We start from the raw sequence: 23329 nt of genomic DNA on the forward strand, positions 1-23329 counted from the left end.
GAGCTTTGATCTCTTCTATAAAGACTATCGGATCAAGTGATCTGGACTTTTGAAATTTAATCCAATGACTAAAAACAGGAGTTTCTTTTAAAAATTATAATAATTTTAGTTATTAAATCAAATTTCAAAGATCCGGATCATTTGATTTGATGACCTTAGTGGAAGAGATCATTTATACTTCCCTCTTAGTTCATTCCCTATGACCCAATAAGTTGATGATTTGACTATTGCCAGAGGATGAGTTTTTCATCTCGCAGCTCGAGCTTTTGTCCCTTTGAAACTACAATTTTTCCACCAGATAGCAACTGTCTTCTGAAAATAAAAAAAAAGGTAAATCTCAATTTACTACCCTCATGTTTAGTGGTTTTCAACATTTAGTACATCAAGTTTTTTTCGTTTTAGAGTCATACCTAAAGTGTAAATTTTGGAACAATCTCATACATCCGTTAGTCGAACTGTTAAATTTTTCATTAACTAATGACGTAGTGCTTATGTGGATAATGACTGGATGCCACATGTCAATAGAGGCCTACTTGAATATTAAAAAAATTACAAATTAAAAATTACAAATTACAAAAAAAAAAAAAACCCCCCCCCCCCTCCCCAAAAAACCCCCTCCCTGCCTTCCATCTCTCCTCTGCAACCCGCAACACCTCCACCATTCCTCTCCATACCACCACCTCCTCCACCATTCCCCTCCTAACCCCAACCCTCTTCTTCCTCCTCCTTCTCCTGCACCCCAACCCTCGTCGTTGGCTGTCCACAGCCGACCCGTCCCCAAGCCCCCCCTGGAGACAATGCCATTTTCCGTTTTCGCCGATGTGGATCCGGCCTCTGCTTTCGTCGTCACTCCGCCGAGGAAGCTGCAGTCCGATGACCTCGCCACGGTTCAGCTCTTTTAGGAGAACACTCCCTCTGTTGTTTACATCACCAATCTTGCAGCCAGGTACTGTTGAAGTTTGAACCTTTTGGATTTTGCTGAAAATTGGGCCACTTTTGGAATGGGGAGAGAGAAAGAGTCGCGGGAGCGAGGGGAGGAGTTGCGGGAGTCCGGGTAGGAGTGGTGCGAGAGGAAGAGTGTTGGGGGTGGTAATTACAACAAATTATGATAAAACCCACATCAACTTTTCCACAAATTCAAAAACCCAAGTCCTAAAATCTGGAAAGAAAAGCAAAAATTTGAAATTTTGAATGGGGGCAAGCCAAAATTTTGAAATTTACATAGCAGAACAACATTTTGTGAAAAACCCAAAAGCAAAAAATGATGATGAAATGAATCCAAGGAAAAAGAAAGATGAAATTTTGGGAAGTACCTGGAGGACGTTTTGGCTCAAGAGGGAGTAATGGGGGCCTCTCATTTCTGTGAAGCCATAGCTTCGAGGTTTTTCGGGACGGTCTTCGTTCTCCTCGAAGTACTTCCATCTGTACGCCGCCATCGTCTTCCTCCTCAGGAATCGAGCTCACAGGACGAATCAGAGATTGAGAGAATTGGAGAAAAGGAAAGGGGTGGGTGTGCACGGGTGGAATTTGGGGAAGACGAAGGTGTTTTTATTTTTTTTATTTTTTATTGAATAATTTATTTTTGAATTTTTAATTTTCATATGGACTCTTTAATGATATGGTGTCCAGTCATTGTCCACATAGACGCCACGTCATCAGTTAATAGGAGACTTAACAGTTTGACTAACGGATATATGAAATTATTCCAAAATTTACACTTTAAATATGACTTTAAAACGAAAAAAACTTAATGTACTAAATGTTAAAAATCACGAAACATAAAGGTAGTAAATTGATATTTACCTAAAAAATCAATTGAATTACCTTCTTTCAATGTGAAAAAAGGTATCTTTGACTTTCACATTGCTACATCATAAGGTACTTTTGAAAACCCGGACCGCACACTGTTCACTTGTAACATAATTAAATACCCATTAAGTCATTAGTTAAAGTTTAGTAGGTTGGGCTGAAACGTGCCTAACAAATGTTTTCAGTCCAAACAACTTGGCCTTAAAGGTACCTAACAATTTGTTTGACTTTTTCAGTAAATCAAAATCAGGCCTTAAAGGTACCTAACAATTTGTTTGACTTTTTCAGTAAATTAAAATCAAGGGAAAATTAGGTTCACATTCTTATTTTTGTTACTCCATTGATTAAAATTTTATTCATTTTCAATTTTTGATCAAGATCTTTGGTATTAATAACATCATTAATTATTTGAATAATAAAATATTTTTATTTTTAAATATATTCATTTAGTGTTAAAAATGCTACAATTATTATATTTATATTTATGGCTAAATTTTTTATCGTATATTTTTATTTTTAGTTTGTACCTATTTTTAATTTGCAAATATTTTTTAATTTATACCAATTTTCCTTTCATTTTTTATTTGTACCCATATATTAGTTTCTTTTTGTGCCTAATTTTTTAAAGTTTTATTTATGTTTGTATCTATGTGTATACCTTCACGTGACATTGTATATTTAATTAATGATATAAAAATTACATATGGTATATTTATGTTTTATGCCTAAACTTTGTATCATAAATTTATATTTTTAGTTTGTACCCGCTTTTAATTTGCAACATTTTAAAAAAATTTGTAGTATTTTCTTTTTAGTTTTATTTTGTACTCATGTATTAATTTCTTTTAGCACCTATATTTTTATAAAATTCATTTGTACTCATAATTTTTTAATCTTTTATTTGTATCCTAATTTATTTATAATGTACCAATTCTTCTTTATTAATGTACCACATTGTTATATGTGAAATGTACCTATTTTTTTGTAAAATGTACCAATTTTTTTAACACTATGGATACATTCTTTTGCCATTTATTATTTCTTATTTTTAAATAGTTTTTATCCATTTATTAAATCAAAATGTTTGAATTTTTTTATTGTAACCGTTTCTAATAGTATTATAATGAGGAATTTTAAATTTATAGGATTATAAATCTCATAAAATATCAAACAATTAATGTCAAAATTATAAAAATATAAATATTAATAGTAATATAATGAGGTGTACAAAGTCAACGGACTTTGATCAAACTTTGAATACTATTAAGGTTTTAATCAAAGAATGTTAAAGATTAGGGACCGCATCCAAAGTATCCCTAAAATTAATATTTGATACTCTTTGTTTGTTATCTTTTTAATCTCTTTCCTTGATAAAATTTTGGTTATACTTGTATTAAAAAAAATGATTATACTTAGCATTAGTATACTATCATATGATTTTAGAATGATAACCGAATTTGATCGTACATATCAAATTTATAATAATATTCATAAAAATTATTATTATGGATGCGTAAGATTTAAGAAAATAAACTCAATTAATTTATTTATTTTATTGCAATCAAAATAAACCTACTTTCCACACAATAACTTCTTAATAACAAAGCATTTAAGGAAACAGTTAACTTTCTATCTATATATATCCAAGGGAAGGTGATCACATTAAGAAAACTGTTAAGTTTTTATCTATATATATAGAAAGGAAGTTCACTTATACATTCGCCTATTGAAAGCATAGTTACATTTCTATATACAGCTCTTTCTCTCTCTCCCTCTCTCTCTCTCTCTCTCTCTCTAAGTGATGATATAAATAGGGTAGTGCTATCCATACCCATTTTTGAACACTTCTTAATTTTCGACTGTCAAATCAAATGAATTGAAGAAGATCATTGACTAAAAATTAATAAGGTATGTAGGAGGTAAAAATGAGTGTGCGAGTTACACTTTCTCTAAAGATAGATTGTGACTTATAAATTGCTTGCATGAAACAGGTGCTTGATAAGAAGAAAGAAATAAAGCATATTGAAAAATGTAGAAGCTTAAGGTTGCAGATGGTGGCAATGATCCATACATCTACAGCACAAACAACTTCGTGGGTAGGCAGATATTTGAGTTTGACCCTGAAGCAGGAACTACCGAAGAGCGAGCTGAGGTGGAAGAAGCTCGTCTTCATTTCTACAATAATCGCTATCAAGTTAAGCCCAATAGTGACCTCCTATGGCGAATGCAGGTATACTTTAATTAGTTCGTCCAAACTTATAATGTTGTCAATTAGTTTACTGCAAATAAAAGCCACAATTTGACAAGAATAACATTTCCCACCAATATGAACCTATGATACTTATTTGATCATGTTTCTACTAAATGTGAGTTCTAGTTATCTTGGTTCCACCCATGTAGTTTTCAATTAGAAACAATACATGTGCCCACTCTATAGGTGCACCTACTTATCCACCACTTATTATTAACGTACCGTATAATAATTGCATAATCAGAGACGTTATTTTACTTTTTCACATCATCTAAAGATTTTGTTTGCAAAAAATGAAAAAAAAATTAATTTAGAGATTGTTTAGTCAACCATATGTAGGAGAGCACAATACGATGAAAGTTGTAAGCTATGTTCGTTGAACATGATCAACGGTTTTGGTAACAAGTAACATTCTCAAGATGAATATACCGTTCTTGGTACTAGGATTTAATAATATTCGTCTTCACGTACTTATGTTCGAATCTTGTAATGTCGAGTTTGATACCGATTTATTCCCCACCCCTTAATATAAATATACCCGTTCTTGGTTGGGGGCTTTTGGGCTTCTCTCGATCTTATTCCTAGTTGGGGAAAAGAAAGGAGCCTTGTTCGGCAGGTGCACATCAAGTTGTAAAAAGAACAAACCACCAAACAAACAAACAAACATCTACTTCTTGTTTGTCTTGTTTCTGGTACTTACAAGTTTTCATTTCCTATCTGATGGGCAACACCATTAAAATTTTAGGGTTTAATAACATTTAATTAGTAATAATAACATCATCATAACTTTAACCCTCTCATTAGTATCGCTCTAAATTTTTTGTTCACTAACCGACAGTTCCTAAGAGAGAAGAACTTCAAACAGACAATTTCCCCAGTGAAAGTTGAGGATGGAGAGGAAATCACATACGAAAAGGCCACCGCTACATTGAGAAGGTCTGTCCACTTCTTTTCAGCCTTGCAAGCTAGTGATGGCCATTGGCCGGCTGAAAATGCCGGCCCGTTGTTTTGTCTTCCTCCTTTGGTGAGCATTTACTATTTACTATCATGTTATTTGAATCTCATGTTCCCGTTTTGGGGCTTAAAAATATATAGCACATATATTCTCGAGTTTTTACCAAAGTTCAAATTTTAGGAGGTTACTAATTACTTTCCAATTTCCTACTCAAAATTTGCAGGTCATGTGCACTTACATTACGGGACATCTTATTACTGTATTCCCTGCAGAACACCGCAAAGAAATTTTGCGTTACATATACTATCATCAGGTACATAAATATGTATATATATATATATATGTGTGTGTGTGTGTGTGTGTGTATTGGTCTTTGTTCACATGAATTGCATCAAATTTTAATTTTTCAAAATGTGCTTATTTGTGTTAAACTACTAACAAGGGTTGCAGTGAAGTTGCCCAAGAGTTTTCACTTCTACATCCGAAGTCCCGCTCGTATAAAAAAAAACTGAATAAATAATGCTAATTAATACGCATTACTTTTTCGGGTATTTCAGAACCAAGATGGTGGTTGGGGATTACACATTGAAGGACACAGCACCATGTTCTGCACAGCTCTCAACTACATTTGTATGCGTATTCTTGGAGAAGGCCCTGATGGTGGCCAAGACAATGCTTGTGCAAGAGCTAGAAAGTGGATTCTTGATCATGGCAGTGTTACCCACATTCCCTCTTGGGGTAAAACTTGGCTTTCGGTATGCCTATGTGCAACACTAAGACTAATTGCTTTTATTAGGCTTCAGTTAACTGTTCTTAAATAGCACTATCACTACGCAAATCGTCAACAACATATTGATACTTTATCTATGCCATATATAGCTGAATTACATGAGATTATTTGCTGTCGATAATGGAGCAATATCAACAATGTATAAAGATGTATCACTCTTAATTCTTAATAATGTTAGTTAGACACACAAAACTAACATTATTGTTGATACACTCTATAATAGTGGTAGGCCCCTATTAACAACAGATTAAGTCAAATATTGAAGAATGATGGAGTCATATTTGGCATTGTGTGTCTAAATTGCGTTTACTTCATCAATGTAACGATACTTTCTTTTTATCGAAAATAAAACGTGAATAGTTGCTTCAATTTAGTACTAGTGCTGTTTGAGACTGCAACTATGTAAAAGCATTGCCCTTTCTAATTAATCTTGCTTAATTGATTCTTGTAGATACTTGGTGTGTTTGAGTGGTCCGGAAGCAATCCAATGCCCCCAGAGTTTTGGATTCTGCCTTCATTTCTTCCTATGCATCCAGGTTGGCACAATTCCGGACACCACAAGTACAAATAATTCAATCTTTCACATGTTGATTGATTTAATTAGTCTCTCTCTACCTATAGTCTTCTTTTTTATTATCTTCTACATCATGCAAATGCAGGAAAAATGTGGTGCTACTGTAGGAGTGTTTACATGCCTATGTCATATTTATATGGCAAAAGATTTGTTGGTCCAATAACACCTCTCATACTACAATTAAGGGAAGAACTCTATGCTCAACCTTATGACGAAATTAATTGGAAGGGAGTGCGTCATCACTGTGCTAAAGTGAGTTTAACTTGATTAAGTTAGCTAATTAGTTCATGTTTTCTTGTTTTGGTAAATAAACTGATTGCAGTAATAATTTGATCGCAGGTGGACATCTACAACCCTCATCCTTGGATACAGGACTTTCTATGGGATAGTCTGTACGTATGTACAGAGCCTCTTCTTACTCGCTGGCCGTTTAACAAGCTGATCAGGAAAAGGGCTCTTGAAGTAACAATGGAGCATGTTCATTATGAAGATGAAAACAGCAGATACATTACCCATGGATGTGTGGAAAAGGTGTTATGCATGCTAGCTTGTTGGGTGGAAGATCCAAATGGGGATTATTTTAAAAAGCATCTTGCCAGGATAACAGATTATTTATGGGTTGCTGAGGATGGGATGAAGATGCAAGTTAGTGCACATTTTGTTAATACAGTATATGATACGATGAATTGTTCTTGATCCTTTTTTTTCTGTTTCAAAAGTTCACTCTTCTAAATCATTAGAAAACATTATAAATTGATACATTTTATTGATACATGCAGAGTTTTGGCAGTCAACAGTGGGATACTGGTCTTGCCATTCAAGCTTTGCTTGCTTCCAATCTAACTGATGAAATTGCACCCACGCTTGCTAGAGGACATGACTTCGTCAAGAAATCTCAGGTTCGTTTTTATATAGTCAATTCAACTTTCATATTTGTAAAATGTAAATGTGCATCCATTATTTTGTTCTAACTAGTGACTGTTTTGGATTGAAATTGTTAAGGTCAAGGACAATCCGTCGGGTGACTTCAAAAGCATGTACCGCCACATTTCCAAAGGATCGTGGACTTTCTCTGATCAAGACCATGGATGGCAAGTTTCTGATTGCACTGCAGAGGGTTTAAAGGTAACAAATTCAACTTAGTTGTCTAAAATGTTATCTCAATTTTTCTCACCATAACCCCATCTACAGTGTTGCCTGCTTTTATCGATGATGCCACCAGAGATAGTTGGTGAAAAAATGGAGCCTGAGCAGTTATACGATGCTGTCAATGTCCTAATTTCCCTACAGGTGACAACAATTATTTCTGACAGTCATAGATATGAGTTTGAGTTGCATTTTGTTGCCGTAATCAAATTTGGATCTAATGCATGGCTGCCTTACTTTAAAAGTTTTGAAAACTTTTAACATTTCAATACATTTTTTCTTCAGTGCATGGTCTATTAGGTCTCTCTAGTCATTACAAATCTAACTGTATTTCTCATTGTAGAGTAAGAATGGTGGCTTAGCAGCCTGGGAACCAGCAGGAGCAGCAGAATGGTTAGAAGTAAGAATTTAAAAAGAATTGGAGTCATGTTGTCGAACTTAGCCAGATGCGTAACAAACTAAAATTTTTCAAATCATTATTATTTAGTAAATACTTACTAGGATATTGTCCTTTTTTTCCCCTCAGATGTTGAATCCCACAGAATTCTTGGCGGACATTGTGGTTGAGCATGAATACGTTGAGTGCACTTCATCTGCAATCCAGGCTTTAGTTTTGTTTAAGAAGTTATACCCTGGCCATAGGAAGGAAGAGATTGATCAATTTATTACCGCTGCTGCACTGTACCTTGAAAATGTACAAATGGCAGATGGTTCATGGTATATCATATGATTAAATCAAAATTTGATTATATAATTTTCTTTCATTAAAAACTAGAGAAGAAAAAGAACTTAGTGAAGAAACGTTTGCACAGGTACGGGAATTGGGGAGTTTGCTTCACATATGGTACCTGGTTTGCTCTTGGAGGGCTAACTGCTGCTGGTAAGACCTTCAACAATTGTGCAGCCATGCGCAAAGCTATTAGTTTTCTACTCGCAATCCAGAAAGAGAATGGTGGTTGGGGAGAGAGCTACCTTTCATGTCCAAAAAAGGTAAAATATGAGAGGTGGATTATGATTGAAGCTAGCTGCAAGTATTTCTTAATTAATCTCATTGTCTTGGACTAAAGTATTTCACTCTATGGCGGGTGATACAGGAGTACGTTCCTCTTGAAGGAAATAGATCAAATTTAGTACACACAGCTTGGGCTATGATGGGTTTGATTCATGCAGGGCAGGCGGAAAGAGACCCCACACCCCTTCATCGTGCAGCAAAGTTGATAATCAATTCTCAGATGGAAAATGGTGATTTTCCTCAGCAGGTATCTTGCTTACCACATTAGTTCCAACCATAATTAAAAAAAATAAATAAATTGCCTTAGTATTACTTGCATTGCAAGCTTGACGAGTACAAATATGAAACACAAAATAGCACATCATGTTGTGTTTGTCTATACGTATGCTCAAATTTTTACTTGAAACGTTGTATAACTTCTTGTTGAAGTCCCACATCGGTGGGTTCAAAGAAACCCAATGGGTTTAAACAGGATTACCCTACTCTAACTAATGTTGAGGCATTTTGTGGTAAAACCTCACACATGACAAATTGAGCAGGTGGTTAAGTTGGGACAGTATCGGTGTCGTTAGAGTAGGATGAGCCTGGCAATCCAAAAATCCAACACTTCTAACAACTAATTATATATGGCAGGAAATCACTGGAGTATTCTTGAAGAACTGCATGCTACATTATGCAGCTTATAGAAATATCTTTCCCATGTGGGCACTTGCAGAATACCGCAGGCGGGTTCCGTTCGTTGATGTCTAAGCTTTGCAGCCATGTTCATGAAGAAAATAATGTTTTGATTCATTTGAAAAGCTTTGTATTTCAGTGTAAATGGATTATAATAAGCTCATAGGTTTCATGTGTGCCATCTGTCATGTTGGATGAGTCACTAAGTAATCCATGTGCATTGCACATGATCAGTTCTGTTTGTTTGGTTATAAGCCTATGGCCTCTCACACCTTACATGCTTGTAATGCTTTACCGGTAATTAAGGAATTGGTGTAACAGCACCATCATCTTCTACCTCTCTCCCTCTCCATTGTTCTCTGCAACTTTCTTCATTTCAAGTTCTTGTTGAATATTATTGCAATAAAACCATCATAAACCACCCAAATTACAGAATCTAATATGGCCTCAGAGCCTAAGTTCGATTAAACTTTCATCTAGGAGTGAATTTGTGCTTGTAGAATCAAGCTCACATTGAGCTTCATCTTTGCAATACTGAGCTTTATAGACACTGAAATCCGTCCCAAGTCTAACATGGCTGGATCAACTAGTTCTGAACTTAGTACAGCAGTTTTCAATGGTGAAAACTACGAACTCTGGAGAATCAAAATGAACACCATTCTCAATCTCATGGACCTTGGGATCTCATTGAGAAAGGGTTTGAAGTTCCTAAATCGAAGAAGGATCTGGCTAAAAGAGCCACTGATGCAAAGGATGAGGAATCAAACACTCTAGTTGAGGTGCTGATGAAGGATGCCAAGGCCCTTGGATTGATTCAAGGAGTCGTCTCTGGTCAAATCTTTCCCACAATCTCAAATGAAGAAACATCAAAGGGAGCTTCGGAAATATTACTGCAAGAATTCAGAGGTGATAACCAGGTTAGGAGTGTGAAATTACAAGCATTACGTAGAGATTTTGAATACACTAGAATGAGAGATGATGAATCCCTTTATGTGTATCTTACTCGTTTGTTTGATATCATTAATCAAATGAAGAGTTATGGTGAAGAGTTATATAGAGAAAGAGTAGTACAAAAATTGCTTATTAGCTTGCCTAGGTCCTGTGATTCTATATGTTAGGTGATTGAGCATTCTAAGGATCTGGATACGCTAAAAGTGCAAGAAGTTGTTGCATCCTTGAAGGGTTTTGAGCAACGGTTGGATAGGAATGCTGAGAGCTCCATTGAGAGAGCTTTTGCTAGTTTGAATGTAGGATCAAAATTCCCTAAACTAGTGGTTTTTCTGGCAATCAAAGGACAATAAAGAATTGGAAAAATAAGGGGAATAAATGGGAAAATAGACACTTTTTGTACCAAAAAAAATTGCAGGACAAGAGTATAACATGAATGCCTGTAAGCACTGTGATAAACTTCATTATGATAAATGTTGGTTTGAAGGAAAGCCTAAGTGTACTAGATGTGGCAAGTTTGGTCACAAAGCTAGAAACTGCAATGGAAATAAAAAATTGTGCAGAAGGCAAATTATGCAAATCAAGTGGATGAACTTGGAACTCTTTTCTATGCATCTAATGCAGTCACATATGTGAAAGTTAACAGCACATGATACATTGACAGTGGGTGTAGTAATAATATGACAGGAAATGAGAAGTTTTTGGTTAATGTGAAGAAGAACCTCACTGCTTGAGTGAAAATGGCAACTGGTGAAATTGTCAATGTTGCTAGTAAGGGGACTCCTTGTAATTGAAATCAAGCTAGGAAGAAAACACATTCAAGATGTGATATTGTTGCCCGGATTAGAGAAAAATCTTCTAAATGTGGGACAAATGATGGAACATGGGTATTATTTGCTGTTTGGAGGAGGTGTGGTTAATGTATTTGATGGATGGAACATATACAATCTGGTGGTTAGAGGCAGATGACAGGTAACAGATGCTTTCCAATACTATGGTACTTGCAAACTCCATGCTATTGAAGATAAGTGTCTCACATTGCTCACAGATTTGGAACAAGAGATTTAGTCCCTTGAATAGAAGAAGTCTTACTTTACTTGTAGAACAAGACATGGTTCATGGATTACTTTCACTAGAGGAATCAATGGCAATATGTGAAGGATGCATGCTTGGAAAATAGCACAGAGATGAGTTTCCAAGAATGGCTAATTGGAGAGCAAAATTACCCCTGCAATTGGTACTCACAAACATTTGTGATCCAATGCAGATGGCTGCACAAGAATGGGTTTATTTCTTGAGACACAAGTCAAGAGCATGTGAATGCTTCAAGGAATTTAAAGCTATGACCGAGCTACAAAGTGCTTATAAGGTGAAATGGCTTAGAAGTGACAAAGGTGGTGAATTCATGTCCAATGTATTTGTTGAATTCTGCAATTCCACTAAAGTGCAAAGGCAATTGATCATGTTTTATACTCCACAGCTAAATGGTGTTGCTGAGAGGAAAAATAGAACTATTGTGGAGATGGCCAAGGCAATGCTACATGAGAAGAGTATGCCATATCACTTTTGGTTAAAGCATCACATATTGCTGTCTATTTGTTGAACTGAAGCCCTACTAAGGCTTTGGATAAGATGACTCCATTTGAAGCCTACAATGGAAGGAAGCTAGGAATTGCACATCTCAACATTTTTGGCTCACTATGCTATGTTCACATTCCCTCTAACTCGAGACACAAGCTAGAGAGCAACAATCATAAATGCATTTTTGTTAACTATTTTACTAGTGAGAAAGGGTACAGACTATATGAGCCTCTCTAAAAAAAGATCATACTCTCAAGAAATTGTATTTGATGAAGATAACTAATGGAGTTGGAGTGAAAACTCTGAGGGAGATGTTAGTGTTCCAATCCTTGCTGAGGAGGAAGGAACAACTAGTAAACATATTGAAGGTACTACCAAAGTTGATGATACTCAAGTTTCAACTCCTTTTACTGAACAAAGTAAGGATAGTCAAGATGCATATGGTGCCAGCTCACAGAGAGATGTGGAGTTATCACAAAGTTATGACTTCACTCCACAAAAGTGGAGGAATTTGATTGATGTACGTGCACACTACAATGTATGCATTATTGAACCAGACAACTATGAGGAAGCTGCATAAGATGATTCATGGAAAAAAGTTATACAAGTTGAAATTGACATGATTGAGAAGAACTACACTTGGGATTTGGTGAATGGACCATGAGATAAACCTATTATTGATGTGAAATGAGTCTACAAGACAAAACTCAACCTTGATGGTACTCTATAGAAGAACAAAGCAAGATTGGTAGCCAAGGGATATTCATAGAAGCTTAGAGTGGATTTCAATAAAACCTTTGCCCATGTGGCAAGGCTTGACACAATTAGAACCTTGATTGCCTCAGCAACTCATAAGTGTTGGAGTCTCTATCAACTTGATGTGAAGTCTGCATTCTTAAATGGAGTACTTAAAGAGGAAGTGTATGTGGGTTAACCATTGGTTTTTGTGATTAAAACTGAGGAAGACAAAGTATATAAGCTAAACAAGGCTTTTCATGGATTGAAGCAAGCACTTAAAGCATGGTAAGATGAGGTAGATGCCCATTTTATCAATGATCGCTTTCCGAGAGTCCTAGTGAAGCTACATTTTATATCAAAAGAATGGAACCTCAGGTATCATCATTGTATCTCTTTATATTGATGACATTGTCTACATTGGAAGTTGTCCATTAATGCTTTAGAAATTTGAAAATGTTAAGATAAACCACTATGAGATGACAAACTTTGGATTGTTGCATCATTTATTGGGCATGGGAGTTGTTCAACAACAACAACAACAACAAAGCCTTTTCCCACTAAGTGGGGTCGGCTATATGAATCCTAGAACGCCATTGCGCTCGGTTTTATGTCATGTCCTCCGTTAGATCCAAGTACTCAAGTTTTTTCTTAGGGTCTCTTCCAAAGTTTTCCTAGGTCTTCCTCTACCCTTTCGGCCCTGAACCTCTGCCCCGTAGTCACATTTTCGAACCGGAGCGTCAGTAGGCCTTCTTTGCACATGTCCAAACCACCGGAACCGATTTTCTCTCATATTTCCTTCAATTTTCGCTACTCCTACTTTACCTCGGATATCCTCATTCCCAATCTTATCCTTTCTCGTGTGCCCATACATCCTACGAAGCATCCTCATCTCCGCTACACCCATTTTGTGTACGTGTTGATGCTTCACCGCCCAACATTCTGTGCCATACAACATCGCTGGCCTTATTGCCGTCCTATAAAATTTTCCCTTGAGCTTCAGTGGCCTACAACGGTCACACAACATGCCGGATGCACTCTTACACTTCATCCATCCAGCTTGTATTCTATGGTTTAGATCTCCATCTAATTCTCCGTTCTCTTGCAAGATAGATCCTAGGTAGCGAAAACGGTCACTTTTTGTGATCTTCGCTAGATTGCTCCGGTCATTAGTGTGGATAAGTATATAAATGGATAGAGATAGGAAAGCAAACACAAGATGTACGTGGTTCACCCAGATTGGCTACGTCCACGGAATAGAGGAATTCTCATTAATTGTGAAGGGTTTACACAAGTACATAGGTTCAAGCTCTCCTTTAGTGAGTACAAGTGAATGATTTAGTACAAATGACATTAGGAAATATTGTGGGAGAAAGATCTCGTAACCACGAAACTTCTAAGTACCGGAGTGTGGTATCGTCTTGACTTGCCTTATCTGTCTCATAGGTAGATGTGGCATCTTCTCTGGAAGTACTCTTCCTCCATCCAGGGGTGGTATCTGTAACTGGTGGAGATGCACAAGGTAATGTATCAATTTCACTTAAAGCTTACTTGTAGTTTCAGGCTTGGTTAAGCGCGATACAAACCATGTAGTAGGAGTCCCCCAAGTCGCCGGGCTAGGGGATCTGCTGAAAGAGGTGACAGACAAGGTAAGCAATCAGAGCTCCGGCTGATTGTTCACATTCTCCTTATCTTGCAGGCAGCATGAAGGATAAAGAGAAGAAAAATGAGAAGAGATGATATGGGATACTTTTGCTTTTGAAGAAGTAACTTTCCACAGGCTTATTCTTGAACCGAGCTGGAGGATTTTCTGGTTTCCTCCAGAGTATAAGGCCGACTGAAGAATTTGAGGGTCAAAACAAGTCCATCAAATCTAGAGTACGTTCGACCCTGCTGATATGGGATACTTTTTCTTTTGACAGAGTAGTGGATGTATCGGCGTGTGCTGTTACGCTTGTCTCCACATTCCTTCTCGCTTGCCCTATCTGTTCCTCAGGCAGATGCGGTATCTTCCCTGGAAGCATAAGATGTTAAAGATGAGTACTCGAGAGCAATGGGAGTTGTTCAAACTGAGAAATTCATTTTCATTCATCAAAAGAAATATGCATTGAAACTACTTGAGAAGTTTGGCTTGAAGGATTGTAAATTAGTGGGAACACCCCTTGCAGTGAATGATAGATGAATGATAGATTGAGCAAAAATGATGGCACTGAACCAGCAAATGAATCTGAATACAAAAATCTTGTTAGAAGTATGTTGTATTTGATTGCCATAAGGCCAAATATTATGTTTGCTGCAAGTCTGTTGTCTAGATTCATGCATAATCCCAAAAAGAAACATATGGGAACAACCAAAAGAGAGCTAAGATACATTTAAGGAAGTGTGGATCATGGAATTGAGTATATCAAAGGGAAATCAACTTTACTAATAGGCCATTGTGAAAGTGATTGGGATGGTAATGAAGATCTTGTGAGGGGTACCTCTGGATATGCATTCAACCTCAGTTTAGGTGTGTTTTCTTGGGCTTCAATTAAGCAGAATACTGTTGCACTTTAAAATGTAGAGGCAACATATGTTAGTGGTGCAGAGGCAACATCACAAGCTAAATGGCTGAGATTTGTATTGGAGGATTTTGGTGAAGAACAAATTAAGCCTACTCTATTGCTGTGTGACAATATATCAGCAATTGCCATTGCCAAGAACCCTGTCCTTCACCAAAAGACAAGGCACGTTCACAGAAAGTTTCACTTCATCAAAGAAGCAATCCAACAAAATAAAATTGAGTTGGTATGCTACAAAACTGAGGAACAAATGGCAGACATTCGTACAAAGGCCTACCAAAGGACAAGTTCTTGTACTTGAAAGGAATGGTCGGATAAAATCAGCTGCAAGCTTAGGAGGGAGTGTTGACTCCTAAGCTTTGCAGCCACGTTCATGAAGAAAAGAATGTTTTTGATTCATTTGAAAAGCTTAATTTTGTATTTTTGTGTTTGTAAATAGATGGTCAGGATTATAAGAAGCTCACAATCTGTTATATTGGATGAGTCACTTAAGTGATCCATGTGCATTGCATATGATCAATTCTGTTTGTCCGGTACTGGAGGTCCAGTCTCTGGCCTCTTCCACCTTACATGCTTGTAATGCTTCACCGAGACTTAAGGAATTGGTGTAACAGCACCATCATCTTCTACCTTTATCCCTCTCCATTGTTCTCTGCAACTTTCTTCATTTCAATTTCTTGTTGAATATTTTGCAGTAAAACCATCACAAACCACCTAAATTGCAGAATCTAATACCATTGCCTTCCATAGCCTAATTAGGTTTTTTCTGTATTGTGCAGCTCTTGCATGCGGCATAAAATATTAAGCATAAAAGCCAATTGTTGAAATTACGTATCATACAAAAAGTGTATCAATCAGATGAGGAAGTAAAATTTAGCTATTTGGAATCAATGAAATTATACTTCTTGTTCAAACTGAAAACATGGAAAATAAAAAATAAAAAATTTATTTTCTTAGTAGATGACTACAATTACAGTATTATAGGGCGAATATATTGTGAGAGATGTTGCTCAAAGTGCTTTCTTAGGAATTTAGGCCACAGTTGTTAAGAATTTTTAAATGACACCAAGTCCTTTGTTCAGCTTTTTCTACTGCATTTCTAATGTCTTTGTACTGATTGAATAGTTCATTGATAATCTTCTTGCAGTGCGTTTTTCACAAGCTGATGTGCAACCCAGTCGCATGTGGGTAATGCACGAGAGAAAAATTGTTGCTACTACACTCTCCCTTGAGTTGCTACTACACTCTCCATCAAGTCTTCACGGATGATTGTTGAAGTCTTTGATCAATATAGGCAATACACACGCAAATCTTTGTTAGGAATGCATGTAAGAAAACATAAGCTCACAAAAACCTAACAATGGTAAACCCAATGCGGGACAAGGCACAAAGTCTCGGAGAAAAAGGTCAATAATACAAAGTTGACACTCGAAGTAATCAAGTTGTGATTAATGCTCGCATTAGCGTATGACCAGCCCAAGAGAGGTGCCTTATTAAAATCTTGTTAGGTTAGCGAAATTCTTAGAATCTGTCTCGATGGTGAGTGGTACAGGAATACGTTCCTCTTGAATGAAACCAATCAAATTTAGTGCACACTGCGTGGGGTATGATGGGTCTGATTCATGCTGAACAGGCAGAAAGAGATCCCGAGCCTCTTCATCGTGCAGACCTAACTTGCATTGCAAGACTTATGATGAAAAAGATCAAATGCATAATAACATTCCATGTTGGAATATGAATAAATTTGTAATCAATCACTGAATTATACTGCAGGAAATCACTGGAGTCTTAAGCACGAACTGCATCCTACATTATCCAAATTATCGAAATATCTACCCGCTCTGGGCTCTTGCATAATACCGCCGGAGGGTTCCATTGCCTTCCAAAGCCTAAACGAATCGCCGGTTGAAATGTACTGTTACTACTTTCATGTCTTCTGGTCATTTCTATCTTCAACGGTGTTGCTTCATGCACGGATGTTTACATCGATGTATCTACGAATAATTAAAGAAAGAAAAGCTTTGCGTTTATCCCTACTGAGCTAAATTTTCTCATTCTGTTACTATTTATTCTGTTTCCAGTGTTCTTTTTATCTCTGAATAGATCAAACACAATTTTGAATTAATAAACATAAAGATTATGCAGTATGTTACCAATAGAATTACATGGTTTTGAGCCGAGTTGAAGGAGCTCTCATACAGGTTTATCAACATCAGTTCATTATCCGGAGGACTAAGCGTTGAACAATAAACAATCATTCAGAGGGCGTCCAATACCTGGCAAGGATATTCTCCGAGGGCCCAAACGGGAAAAATGTTTCGGTAGGCTGAATAGCTGATCGTACAGTTCTTGTTGAAAACACCAGTGATCTCCTGTATGGGGAATGAAAACATTACTGGTAGTGCTAGTTACAAATAGGTTGCAAAATTAGCTATGCAGTTTCGAATTCACAGGGGGTTATCAAGGATTCACGAAATATCTTTTTTGTTTTATAAAGGTCTTTACACCTGCATTTCTCTCTGTACAGTTTTCTTCTACATTGGCTAGATGTGTTGAAAATGGCAGTTAACATGTCTATGGCAACAGAAAAACCATGTTAACTGGTAATTGTAGATTGAACAGTCAAGAAGGTACAAAGAATTTTATGTGAAAAATTGAGGAAAAAGTTGGTAGATTACCTTTCGAGGGAAATGTCCATTTTCCATTTGAGAATTGATTAGTACCCTGGCTGCCCGATGCAACGGAGTTGTCTCTCTTAGCCTTTCAAAGAGGCAAACATGAGAAGAAAATACAGGTATTAAAGTCAGCAACATGTGGAAGTTATACAGTTATTCGTAAAACGTTCCAAAAACTATGTTTAGCTGCAAATCATTGATTCATTATGCAGCAGCCAGCAGCCAGTTCGATAAGTGGATGAAGAACGCGAAGGATATATTTGATAAATCGCATGGGAAGGAGAAGAGATGAATTTGATATCCAAATGTACCTGCCCGGCACCAATGAGGGCCAACATAGCCCATGCAGTATGAACTATATGTGGCCTATTGTCCTTGAGATTTGTGTACACCTGACATATAAACAGTCGGCATTAGAGTGATGAAGTGTAACGTAGATCATACATCTTGCCAAATGAGTATGCGAGCGAAACCAGCAATTGACTGAAGGAATGAAACAAGCTCCTTGGGTATGAAAGAAAAAGAAAGTATATTTCAAATTTGAGGAATCATTAAACCTTGTTCTGACATGATAGATAGCTTTCTCCCCATCCACCTGAAGGAAGCTCTTTGGATAACAAAAAGTCGCATGCTTTACAAATGCTAGAGCAGTCTTGCTATGTCCTTCCCGCAGCAACCAACCCTTTTATTCCAAACCACCCAGCATAGGTGAAGCATACTCCCCAGGAACCATACCTATCATAAATCTCCGTGTAAATTGGTGCGACTACTTTCAAGATCACTATGTTTCTAAATTGTCAAACATTAGAGAGGGAGAAAGAGGTGAGAGATTCTGTCCTACCAAACAGTCTAACATGTTATGTCGTTCGACTGTTGATAAAGATTGTTGGCAAGATGGAATGATGTTCGAATATGCAGTGTTTTAAACTTGACTGTGATTTACATGTCTGACTGTCTGACAAGAGAGCATCATGCAATAAATGTGTATGCATGCATGAGTTCTCAATTGTGCAAGTCGTGGATGCCAAAGACCATTGCTAGCGGGATTGGATTGACTTCGTGGATCACTTGGACTACACATCGAAGTCAATACAACCAAAACCATTCAGCCATCATACATCCAAACATGAATGAAATGCCCTGTATATTTATGCACGTATTTTTAATTGAATTCGGATACAAACCAAGATCCGTGCTTGTATCGTTTCAATGAACTTTGCAGCACGAGCTATACAGTTTTCTATTTCTTCACTCCTATGCCCAGGACATAATTTTTTGAACAATGCCAGTGCTTGAATTGCCGCTGAGGTGCATTCAACATATCTACATCCCCGTTCCAGTCAAGATGACTTCAGGCATTTTTCCATGATATAGGATAAATTCAAAATAAAGTGTACAGAAATCTTACGGATAATCAATAACAATGTCACCAAAAGTTTCGGCAGGGTTGATAAGCTGAAAATAGGATAGAGTTAAGCATATGCATTATGGATTCATATTAGATGATGGTAAAAAACATGAGCAGGCTAGGCAGCATATAAATGATACTTACCTCCAACCACTGGTATGATCTAGTTAGTTCATAAGTTGCAAAACCACCATCGTCATTCTGCAATACTTCAAGAATCCAAAGATTAGGGGAATAGTTAAATACTCATAAAACCAAAATGCAGGAATATGTAAATATTCTGTCAACAAATTAAGACTTGAGCTCAGCTGCTGATAAGAATCATGACATATTGACAAGGAGGGTTCTTTTGAAAATATAAATTATAAAGAGAATACAGGTTGACACATTATGTACGGTAAGATTCAACTCCCGTACAGCCAGTGATTTACCTGTAAGGAAAGGGTAATATTTACAGCATCATAAAAACGCTTTATATCTAATGAGTCCCCAACTGTTTCTGCTGGAAGTTTTGATAGTAATAAGGCACAAAGAAGTAAATATTAAATTTGTAATAAAAAGAATGTCTGTATGTGAAATGCTGAGTGTGCAAGCTACCTTCAGCACTTCTGCTGTGCAGTCAGAGATAGGCCATCCATGATTGGCGGTTGAGAATGGCCAAGCACATTTTGAAATGTGATGATACCAAAAGTCCAGATCGCCGGGACAATCTTCTAAAACCTTCAAAGCAAAAGTACTAGTCAAGCAAGGATACTGAGCATAATTGTTAAATGATACAGTAAAATTTTCTGCTCACGAAAACCTGGGAATCAATGATATACTGATGCGCTTTTCTTAAAGTTGGTCCATACTCTTCAACAAGGTTAGTTGATATGATTGCTTGAATGGTAAAAGAAGTTTCCCATGCATGACTTCCATTGTAGCCCTGCAGTAAAAGGAAAAAAAAACATTAGATAAAAAAACAATTAGCAGCATGTCAGCAAAGTCGTAAGTTGGTAACAAGCTCTAGCGATGCCAGACCAAATTGAGATTGCTTCAGTTAAGAAAGAGGGAGTCAGGAAGAGATAGAAGAATCTTAAAATCAGTTAGAGACAATTTAATAATATAACTGTCCTGCATCTTCATGCCATCTTCAGTGATCCATAAATAATCAGGGATTCTCGGGAGATGCAACTTGAATGCCTCTGAGTTTGGATCCTCTGCCCAACAACAAAGCATATTTAACACCTACATTATTTAAGAAATAGGCAATCAAGAAGCACAGAACAGTACTGAATGAATCTGTAAACCAAAGAAACATGTCAATTCAGCAATTCCAATGGCAACCTTGTCAAAATATGTATGGATCTATTGGCAGATGATCATATGGATAAAAATTATTTTGAATGCATACCTTGTTAACAGGCCCTATGCATAAGTACCGAGTATTTTCATCTTCATAATGTATATGCTGCATTACAGTCTTCAAAGCACTCTCCCTCAATTCTTTTGCTGGCCAACGTGTGAAAACAGGTTCATAAACATAGTGAAGAGACCCCCACAAGATATCTTGTACCATTGGGTGCGGATAGTATAGATCTTCCTAGAAATTGTATAAAACATCCAGGTAAGAATTAAAAACATATGCAAAATGAATTGTCATCAATAATTACCTGTACAACTAAAATCCGGTAAAACAGATGCAGAGAAATTGTGCTATATTGTATTTGAAGAGTTATAGCAAAGCAATCTAACAATTAAACATCCGTCGGACTAAATCCCTAAATAAAAAATGTACTTTTACAAATAGCTATCATGTATTTCACCTGTGAATAGCCCTATGAAAAGTAAAAAATGTATAATTAAACTCACAAGCACGGGATCCTTATGCAGGGGAGCTAGAAAAAGCAGAGTATATTCAAAGGGGCAGATGTTTCTTACCAACCCTTGCACATAGATTGCGAGCATTATTCCAATCAACTTCATGATAGGGGACTGTATAAAGCTCCTTCCTCAATGACCGGATTGTGGGTGTGATAGGTCCAACAAACCTCTTCCCATACAAATATGACATGGGCAAATATACCATTCGGCAATGACACCACATTCTTCCTGTATGTGGAAAATTTGAAAATTCATAAACTGTAAAGAGTAGCAGTTAGGCAGTTAACAACATTGACAAGTGTATGAACATAATAATGTTAATGGGACCTATGTTATTTATTTGATCGAGATATTTTTATGAAAGGAGGCTTGAATTTCTTCTATCCTGCCTAGAATGAACATATAGCATCAATGTCAAACGTAACGATATTGATCAAAGACCTGGATGAAATGGAAGAGAGTAAGGACATAGCCACACTTCAGGCGGAAGTGGATTATTCCCAGACCATTCATATGCCCCAAGTACCTATAACCACCAAAGAGTCAGCTAATATTTTCAAAAGACAACACCCTTGGTAGAATCCAACAAGAAAAACACTGAGTTCATACTGAAAGCCACATTTTCCCCCATGAAGTAACTGCAGTCACGCCACCATGGTCTAATATCCACTTGCGTGCTAGTTCGATTGCTCCCTGTCCATCATCAGCACCTTCACCAAGCAACCTCAAAGTGACATAATTAAGTGCAGTGCCAAACATGGTACTTGGCCCCTCAATATGCAGACCCCATCCCCCATCTTCATTCTGCAAAAACAATTCATCAGTGAATTTCTTCATTTTTCTATGCAGAAATTGAAGCTTTCTTAAAAGGCATTAATTTCATGAAAACCATTCTTACCTGATGATTATAGAGATATCTGCACATCTCACGTTGATGCTCCTTCAATAACACAGCATTTAGAGCTCCAGTAATTGAAAGTGTAATGATCTGTTGCAATTGGTAAGTAATACTTAGTCACCCAACAACTACCGAATGGACCAAATAATAAAGGAAAAAAAAAAGCAATCTTGGTTAATTCATTTTTCACTAAGAAGAAAGGCTGTGAAGTTCTGAAATGAATAGGCAGCCCTCTTTAGGAATGTCAAACTTATTTCTCATGTTTAACCATGACATACATATTTTCCTATTTTCATCTTCTGGATTACACAGTGATTACTAGTTTTCTCCCTTACCAAACCAGGAAGCAGAAACATGGGACCCCCATAATCCCCAGCCCAATGACCGTCATGCGCCTGGATTGTTGAATAGAAACCGAGAGCCCTTCATAATGTGGTGGTCACTGCCTCTTCCGTCACCTCTTCTTGATCTTTAACTTTGAGTTGTGGTAGATTAGTGGCACATGGATTCTCCTTTGCACACTACATTTCAGAAATAAGAACAAAACACATACATAAAAAATGGAAAGTAGTGTTACAAAACATGTTAACTTCAAAACTCATACGATTTGGCCCAAAACCACTAAAATTCTTCACTCATATTGGAAAGGGTTTAACAAATCAGGCATAATTGAGGACACTAACCCTAAGAATGGATAAAACACACCGACAACTTTATGTTTTATACAAAAACACCTCAAAGAGCTCAATTGGAGAACACGGTATCTCAAACACAGATCACCCGAAAGAAAAACATCATTCAGACTTACAATGCCTAATGCTACAAATGAAATCCTAGTTCCTACAATACTGTGTGAAAAACCCGACCGCATTGTTCAACAGCATTGTCAAATTGAGCACAGTTCTAACTGATTTTATACATAATTCAATGATCCAGAGCACCGCAACCATAATTTGAACAGTTTGCATTCAAATTTCAGTAAATAATTAACCTTTTTTCACCCATATGCAGTATATTCAATTTCTTGAGAAAAAGTGTCGATGAATTGAAAAATGAAGAAAAACCCAGATGAAAAAACCTGAATTGGTTCCAGAAAGCCTTGCGGGCATCTTCAATTTGCTGAAACTCTTCTGGGGTTCCAGTCTCTGGGTGGACCTCCCACACCTGGCGGCCCAAGTGGTTGTTCACACTCTTCAGCCATTGACCGCCACCTTCTCCTCCCACTGTCTCTGCCCCTACCTTCAGCTTCCACATTTTTTACTTTGTTCTCTCTCTGCCAATGAGATTGTATGTACTTTGCATACGTCGTTAAATCCGCGTGAAGTTGAGAACGCATCAATTTTTGAGATTTCTTTCGGACTTTTAACTAAAAACTACACTTTTACATTAAAATTAATTTTGATACTGTTTATTTTATCTTTTATTTTATTCATATAGTTAAAACTCAA

General features: G+C 36.9%; 1 protein-coding gene and 2 pseudogenes across 2 annotated transcripts in view; 2 read left to right on the forward strand and 1 right to left on the reverse strand.

Moving 5' to 3' along the window:
• The window catches only part of LOC126610855 (beta-amyrin synthase-like), a 59143-nt gene extending 49593 nt beyond the window's left edge, over positions 1-9550 (forward strand). For both annotated transcript variants that reach the window (XR_007618626.1, XR_007618625.1), the window contains one exon: positions 9420-9550. The gene's annotated coding sequence lies outside the window, so the exon portion shown is untranslated. The remainder of the gene's footprint in view (positions 1-9419) is intronic.
• Positions 3839-9550, forward strand: LOC126610856 (beta-amyrin synthase-like; annotated as a pseudogene).
• Positions 9551-17151: 7601 nt separating this feature from the next.
• Positions 17152-22398, reverse strand: LOC126610867 (cycloartenol synthase-like; annotated as a pseudogene).
• Between the last annotated feature and the right edge of the window lie 931 nt (positions 22399-23329).

The sequence above is a fragment of the Malus sylvestris genome, chromosome 17 (assembly GCF_916048215.2).
Source record: "Malus sylvestris chromosome 17, drMalSylv7.2, whole genome shotgun sequence".
NCBI classification, from domain to species: domain Eukaryota; kingdom Viridiplantae; phylum Streptophyta; class Magnoliopsida; order Rosales; family Rosaceae; genus Malus; species Malus sylvestris.